We start from the raw sequence: 7,500 nt of genomic DNA on the forward strand, positions 1-7,500 counted from the left end.
TGAGGTCTGCAGTAGATACAACAAGCGGACATTTTTTTTCAGATGAGGTTGACTTTCTGTCACCATGAGATTCATAATGATGCAGACCCTATTAATAAACAATTTATTCACATAGCAAGTACAACAACAACAGCGATTCTTCTTCTTCTTCTGTTAGTGGTAGTAGTAGTAGTAGTAGTAGCAGCAGTGGTAGTAGTAGTAGTCGTTCTTTTTCTTCTTCAGCCTCTTCTTATCAGTACTACTACTACTAATACTGCTGCTGCTGCTACTACTACTACTACTATTATACTACCACCATCATTTTCATTATCCATATGATAATGATAATAATAATAATAATGAAGATGCTGCTGCTGCTGCTACTTATGATGATGATGATGATGATGATAACATGTCTGTTGATGTAATACTTATCTCTTTTTCATCATCATCATCATCATGATTATCACAACAGAGCAGCCATGCTCCGGCCGCTGTGGTTTTTCCAAGAACTGACAACAAACACTCTGCACACAAGGACAGTGGGACCTGTACTAGGGGGTGGTGGCTTGAGGCAGGCTGTGTTACTGGGTCACGGCTGTGGCATGCTCGCCCGTGCTGTGTGCGAAACGGGGTGCGAGGATGCACGGTCCACGGGAGGGGTGGAGAGGGTGGGTGGGTGGGGGGCGGGGGGGACTGATCCTCTTTCTAGCACTGGCACATCTGGGCACAGTCTGACGGTGTCAATGTCTGGAATTCTGAGTTGTGACTGTCTGCTTGAAGGTGGTTGTGTCTTTCCCCTGTCACACCCTGTTTGTTGTTGTGGCTGTTTTTTTTCTCTCTGTTTCTCTCTTTGACTTCACAACAGGCACACACGCTTGTGCGTGAACTCTTTCTCTCTCACACACGCACGCGCGCGCGCACACACACACACACACACACACACACACACACACACACTAATTTAATGTCAAAATGTTTATGACTGAATTTAAGCAGCGTCTAGTTGATTGCTTCACTCAAGACTGGCATTCAGCTCTCCAGTCTCACGATTTTTATGATGTGTATTCAGCTTACAACCAGTCCTTGTCACTTAAACCTTACTTGAATAATGTCAAATGTATAAATATGCGCCGTGTTTTTTCGCAGTTTAGAATTGGAATGTCCAACTTACGCTCACACTTTTTGCAGTTTAACTATGATGGGCAAAGTAGGAATTGTCCTTTTTGTGATGACACTCCGGAAACCGAAATGCATTTTCTTTTGGTCTGCCCTAAGTACTGTTCGCTGCGTTCTCAGTTTATTCCTGCTAAATTTCACAAACATCCAAGTGCATCTAAGATGTCCATGTTGTTATCTTGTGCGAGTGAGAGATTGAGTGTTAGTATATGCAAGTTTGTATTCAAAGCGTTTTCATTACGAGCAAATGCTCTAGAATCGTTATCGATGCCCATGTAGTTCAATGGTTGTCCTAATATTCATTTCCCTGTATAAATTCTGTTTGTCCTTGTGAACTCCATTGTTATGGATCTGTGGTCTGACAATTAAAATATTTCGACTTCGACTTCGACTTCGACTTCGACACACACTAATTTACACGCTTGAGCTCGTGCGCGCACACATTTGTACACACTCGCGCACGCGCATACAAACACAAACGCGTAGGTACACGCACATGCATACATATATACATACATACGTAAGTAACATTCATTATTCAAGAATTGTTATTTTGTTGTCGTATTCGTTGCTCTTGTGTCTGATTGTCGGAAAACGCAACTCATGTACATAGTGATCAAGACCGTTGAAACGCCTGTTTAATGTCCACACACATCAAGCCATTGTTAGAGACAATCCAAACACGTTCTTTTCATGAGCGGAAGAAACCTTTGTAACAAAGGAAAACCACAATATTATACCATTGTCAAACAACACACACACACACACACACACACACACACACACACACACACACACACACACACACACACACACACACACACACACACGCTATTCAGTTTAAACATGCCAGACATGCACGAGTTTTAGAAACTTATAAGCATTCATGAGCTGAAAATAGCAAGCATTCACGAGTTGAAAAAAACTAACAAGTATGCAATTGAAGAAAGGTCATCACATACTTTTCTTTTTACTTGTATTCAACTGTTACATTACTCATAGTGGAATGTTGGTGTAGTGGAAACTTGTCCGCCTAGGAAGCGAGAGAATCTGAGCGCACTGGTTCGAATCCCACAGTCTCCAGTATTTCATATCCCTCGACAAGACCCTGAGTGGTGGTCTGGACGTTAGTCATTCGATGAGACGATTAATTGAGGTTCCGTGTGGAACATGCGCTTAGAGTACGTAAATCAAAGCACGCGACAAAGAGGGTTCTTTCTTGAAAGGCATTGCACCCCCCACCCAAAATGTAACATGGGCTATTGAACTGTTGACAGCAAAGTTTTGAAGTGTCAAATCTCTCTCTCTCTCTCTCTCTCTCTCTCTCTCTCTCTCTCTCCATCTTTGAGTGTGTGTGTGTATACGTATGTATGTGTGTGTGTGTCCCCGTGTGTGCACTTGTTTGTGTGTGTGCGGTACGTGTGTGCGTGTGTGAGTGTGTGTGTGTGTGTGTGTGTGTGTGTGTGTGTGTGTGTGTGTGTGTCCCCGTGTATGTGTCCCCGTGTGTGTGTCCCCGTGTGTGCACGTGTGTGTGTGTGTGTGTGTGTGTGTGCGGTATGTATGTGCGTGTGTGTGTGAGTGTGTGTGTGTGTGTGTGTGTGTGTGTGTGTGTGTGTGTGTGTGCGCGCGCGTGAGTGTGAGTGTGAGTGTGAGTGTGTGAGTGTGTGTGTGTGTGTGTGTGTGTGTGTGTGTGTGTGTGTGTGTGTGTGTGTGTGTGTGTGTGTGTGTGTGTGTGTGTGTGTGTGTGTGTGTGTGTGTGTGTGAGTGTATCCCTGTCCAGTCCCTCAAGCCACAAGGGCCCTGTGTGTATAAAGTGCTCTGCGCGTCATGTTATCATTCCTCGATCACAGTGGAGCTTCTGTTCACAATTTTAATCCTGTGTTCTATTTTGTGCCAAAGACAACACCGTCTTTAGTGCTGAGAGTTCTTTCTTGAACGTTGGGTTCCTGAAGAAAGAATTAACTTCAGTTTCTTTTTTTCTGTTTATATTCTAACTGACCACTACATAAGGTTTTTTGGGAAGTAGGTGCACAAGAAAGAAGCCAGGAAAATCCCAAATATATTTGTCCCCTACCACACCCCCTCTCTCCATTCGGAGTTATATTTCATGATTTTCCACTTTCAAGATCTTCAGCCATTCATGTCCACCCAGCTTTCTGAATCGGCACCGTTTCTTCCACGTTGTGCGAACAGAACCCCCCGAGGCACAAACAAGCTCTGCTGCTTTGTACATCTTGCACTGGAACGTACAGGGAATGGAAAAGACTGTTGTTGGGAACAGAATCCATGATGGTGTTAAAAAGGGGATGATACGCATATAGACCGCTGAAGGGCGAAAGGGCGTGTTGATGCTGCCTTTGAAGAGAGGGTCCTGAGGGAATTTCTGTCAGACAGGAACCAGAAAGCTCGTTCCATGTTGAAAAGATTAAAACCGTACCCCCCCCCCCTCCTCCCCCCTCCCCTTTTGAGAATAAAACCGAGAGAAGGTGGATTGCTCAGTCTGGAGTGCAGTGTCGAAGCAGACCCCGAAATGGTCCCGTGGCCTGGTGCCAGACATGGGAATCGATCTGGGCTGGGATTGGGTCGCGGGATTAGGTCAGGGATCTCCAGCACTCCTGACAAGTTTCTCCTTTCCATATCTACCCCCCACTCCCATCCCCACCCCCCACCACCGCCTTACCACCTACCCCCCACTCTTGCCCCGTTTACCGAACCCCTCTGCTACTCTTCTGTGTTGCACTCTACACACAGCACTCATCTCTCCTGGTGTCCGAAGATACCTCAGCTGCCCATATACAAAACTTCCCCTCTCTTCCCTAACACCACCAACCCCACCCTTTCTCGGCCTCATGATTATGATAAGCAGACCTGCACGCACCACCCCCTCCCCCATTCCCCGTGCTCACGCCCTCAAATACGCATACCTGCGTCCATTTCGATGCTCCTCGTGGCATGACAGTTTCTCTTTCTGATACCATTTCCGAAAGTACCCCTCTAAGAATCATCCCTGTCTGCAGCTCTCACGCATTTCAAAGAACTTTGCGTGTGTGAGTCTTTCATCTTTCTTTTCATTTAATTCAGATTCTAAAATCACCAACTTTTGAGAACTGACGATACACGTATCAAAAGATTAACATCTTTCGTTTGTCCACCCCCAGTATCCACTCTTATTTGTTAGAGCTGGCATTGCATTGTATTGAATTGTATTCTATTTTGTTCTATTGCCTTTTATTGTATTCTATTCAACCGCATTGTACTGTACTGTATTGTATTGTACTGTACTGCCTTGTACTGCCCTGTATTGTATTGCTTTTGTATTGTATTGCAATGCACTGTATTGCATTGCATTGCATTCAACTGTATTGCATTGTATCGCATCGCATCTCATCGTATCATAGCGTATTGTATTGTATTGTGTTGTATGATATTGTATCGTAACGTATTGTATGGTAGTGTATTGTAGTGTATTGTACTGCAGTGTACAACAAAGTGAGAGCTGTATTATCAATGGTTTCTCTATTGCAATGGGAAATCATTTACAGCTTAGTGTTTTGTGAAGGACTATGACACTCATACTACTACTAATAATAATGGTATTTATATAGCGCTGAATCTTGTGCAGAGACAAATCAAAGCGCTTTCACACCAGTCGTTCACACGCATGCATAACTCTAAAACTGTAGAAACTAAAGACAAGGAGGGGCAGGCAAGGGAGGCTATTTTGGGAAGAGGTGGGTTTTAAGGCCAAACTTGAAAGAGCTGAGAGTGGAGACTTGACGAAGCGAAAGAGGAAGTTTATTCCAATTGCAAGGTCCAGAGACAGAGAAAGAACGGCGGCCAACAGTCGAGTGTTTGAATCTGGGTATGCGTAAACAGAGTGGATCCGAAGCCGATCGTTGTGAGCGAGATGGAGTGTAGAGGTGAAGGCAGCCACAGAGATAGGAAGGAGCAGTTTTGTGAATACATTTATAACATAGAGTGCTGATCTTGTACTTTATTCGGTGTTGCAAAAGAGGAGTGATGTGCTCAGATCTTTTCTTTCTGAGGACGAGTCAGGCAGCAGAGTTTTGTATGCGCTGAAGGGACTGAATGGATGAAGCAGGCAAACCAGACAATAGAGATTTACAGTAGTCAAGACGAGAGAGAATGAGAGAAACGACAAGTCTAGATGTTGCGTCAGTGGACAGATATTTCCGGACGGCACTGATGCGCCGCAGTTGACAGTAGCAGGACTGACATGTCTGACTGATAATTTTTTGCATGGACAGTGTATTGTCAAGGACAACACCGATGTTCCTGACTGACGTGGAAAGAGGGATGGATGTACTGCCAAGTTTGATTGTGTCAATTGTGATGGAAGACAGTTTTTGTTTAGTTCCTATGATCATTGCTTCAGTTTTGTCCACGTTCAATTGTAACTTATTTCGAGTCACCCAGTTTTGAATGTCCAGGAAGCAGTTGGATATTTCTTGCAAGAGCGACAACAATTTTTCAGGGGTATCACTCTTCTGGAGTTGAGTGTCATCAGCATAAGAATGATGACTGATATTATGGCGGTTGATAATTTCAGCGAGAGGAGCAGTGTACAGTGTGAAGAGCACTGGGCCTAAAACAGATCCCTGAGGGACTCCATGTTCAATTTTAACGGGTTCAGATTGGAAATGATCAACAATGACAGACTGGAATCGATCAGTGAGATAACATTTCAACCAGTTTAGAACAGTGCCGTTGATACCAAATGTAAAATGAAGACGGGAAAGAGGGATTGAATGGTCTATCGTGTCAAAGACGGCTGACAAGTCGAGAAGAGTGAGAAGGGAAATTTTTCCTGAGTCGGACGCTATCAGTAGATTGTTCAGAATGTGGAGGAGAGTGGTTTCGGTGCTGTGGTCAGCACGATAGGCAGACTGAAATGGGTGGATGAGATTGTTGAAACAAAGGTGGTTGTTGAACTGCTTGAGGACAGCTTTTTCAAGGAGTTTGGACATGAATGGAAGATTAGAAACTGGTCGATAGTTTTTCAAAATGTTTGCGTCAAGGTTGGGTTTCTTCAGAAGAGGCTGGACGATTGCAGTTTTGAAAGTGGATGGAAACGTTCCAGTGAGAAGGGATGAGCTGACAATATTGGTGATTGTGGGGAGAAGATGTGAGACACACTGGGAAAAGACCGAGGCTGGTATAGGATCGAGCTCACAGGATTTTATTGTCATTTCTTTCAGGATTTCATGAACTTCTGTTTCAGTCAATGGATTAAAAGAATGGAGAGGAGTGCCGCTGAATTGAGGAGCAGGATGAACAGGTTGGAAAGACATTTGGTCTAAGATGGTACGAATATTTTGGACTTTGTCGAAAAAGAAAGAGGAGAAGACATTGGGGAGTTCAGATAAAGTGTAGGCAGAAGGAAGAGGAGTCTTTTTGGCAGTTCCAAGAAGATTTGACATGACAGAGTAAAGAGATTTGGTGGATGTGGCATCGAGAACTTGAGAAGAAAAGAAGTTTGTCTTTGCTGATGAGATCATATGTTTGACTTTATTTATTTGTTTTCGGAATATCTCATTGTGGACTTGCAGTTTTGTTGATCGCCATCGTCTTTCCAGTTGGCGAAGTTTGCGTTTTGCAAGTCGAATGTCTTGTGTGTACCATGGGGCGGAGGGTCTGTCAGGGAGCATGCGGGTAGTGGGGGGTGCATGTTCATCCAGCAGTTGAGAGAGGACAGTGTTGTAATGTGTGGATACGTCGGTACAGGAAAAAAAAATTTGGAAAGGCGTTCAGCAGCTTGAGAAGAAAAAGTGTTAATGTTGGTGGATTTCAGGTTGCGACGAGTAACAGATTTTTTGGTTCTGGTAGGTTTTGAAATATTACAGTCACTGACGCAACCATGGCATGAGAGTCACGTGCGATGAGCCAGTCCAACGTATGGCCAGATCTGTGTGTTGGTTCTGTAACGAACTGAGAGAGAGAATGAGTGGACAGAGCTTGACATAGGCGTTTGACATCAATGGAAGTCTGGTTGTCGAAATGAAAATTGAAATCTCCGAGGATAATAAGTTTGCCAGAACGAAGGTTGTAGTAATCAAGTAGTGTTCGGAACTCATCGTGAAACTGAGAAGACGTTAGGTTATTTTTACGACTAAGAGGAGGACGATAGAGAGAACAGAAGATGATTGAGTGACCGGGAACACTGAGAGTGACTTCAAGCATTTCGAAGGTATCATGTGGAAAGGCGTGGTTATGGGAGAAGGAGAGGAAAGACTCCAAGATATCTCTGTAGACGGTGGCGATGCCACCTCCACGATACAATCGAGTAAGTGACATAGTTTTGTATCCAGGGTGGGGGAGGAG

Source organism: Babylonia areolata, chromosome 2, assembly GCF_041734735.1.
Source record: "Babylonia areolata isolate BAREFJ2019XMU chromosome 2, ASM4173473v1, whole genome shotgun sequence".
Classification (NCBI taxonomy): Eukaryota; Metazoa; Mollusca; class Gastropoda; order Neogastropoda; family Buccinidae; genus Babylonia; species Babylonia areolata.